The following is a 1,207-nucleotide window of genomic DNA, read 5'->3' as shown; positions in this document are numbered from 1 at the left end:
TCTTGAGAAGTTTTGGATTTTTTCAAATTTAGTGCAAAGGGTAGTTCGGTCTATTCACGGGGCTAAAAGTATAAATTAGTGGCTGGGTTTAGTAACCCACAATTGTTTAGTTGTAAACATCTAATACAGTTAAAAAATTATTATTAATTTGATCTGTGTTTGAAATTATATTTTATTACCGCTCGAAATAAGACTTTTACAGTTTTCCTATAGTCACATTTCACATATTAAAAATTGTTTCGAACTGTTAAAAATAAAAATTCTTAATACATGTGAAATGAATAACATTATGTTAATCAAGTTTTTTATTCAAAACTAAATTTTATAGTTATAAGGGGCTTAATGTGATAGAAAATAAAAACTCATAAGTTTAATGTGTCCAAATAAAAGATTAGAGCTTTAAAAAAAATTGAAAGATTAGGAACATCAAGCTGCTTTTTGCCATTGATATATTTGTAATTGTTCTACCAAAAAGTATATTTGTAATTGATGTGGTAACCATATATGTAGTTTTATCTTAATTAGGTGTCTGAATATATTTATTTGTTGTTTGAAGGCATGTGAAATTGTCCCTCACACTAATTAAGGAGCAACCGTGTGACATTAATTTAGTTCAAATGTCCCCTCAACTGCTTTTTATATATAAACTTCATTTTCGCATCTAATGGTTTCATGATTTATAATTATTTTTCTGTGTGGATAATTCTCTGCTCATTTCAAATTGTGTATCCATCTATAAATCATAGCGCTCATATTTTAATTTGAATCTGATGTTTTACCAGATTTTGGGGAATGATTTGGCTCTCCCCTTTTAAAAACAATGAGTATAAAGATACCCATTCCAGGGGGAAAATATGTTTAACTCAGTGTTAGGTAACACGGAAAAAACTGTTAGAGAATGGCCAGAATTTGGTATGTCGATCTATATGAATATTCACATGCACCTTAATGACCAAGTGAAGTTTGTTATTCACTGTTAGATCTAGACTTGTTAAATTTAAGCTGCATACCTTAGGATTCTAGTAAGCTTAATAGTGCATGATCATTAAGGTCCATGTGATCAAAACCGTGTCAATCTATTGAATACAACGGTCAAATTGAACTGGAGTCACTTGGGCAGAATGAGCAAACTGTCAAAGAGAGACCGAAATTTGGTGTCCCTTCTCCGATGCTTAAGTCAGTATTTTTCTAAAAAGAGTAAGTAGAC

This window comes from Euphorbia lathyris, chromosome 8 (genome assembly GCF_963576675.1).
Source record: "Euphorbia lathyris chromosome 8, ddEupLath1.1, whole genome shotgun sequence".
Taxonomy (NCBI): domain Eukaryota; kingdom Viridiplantae; phylum Streptophyta; class Magnoliopsida; order Malpighiales; family Euphorbiaceae; genus Euphorbia; species Euphorbia lathyris.
This window is presented reverse-complemented; position numbering follows the sequence as displayed.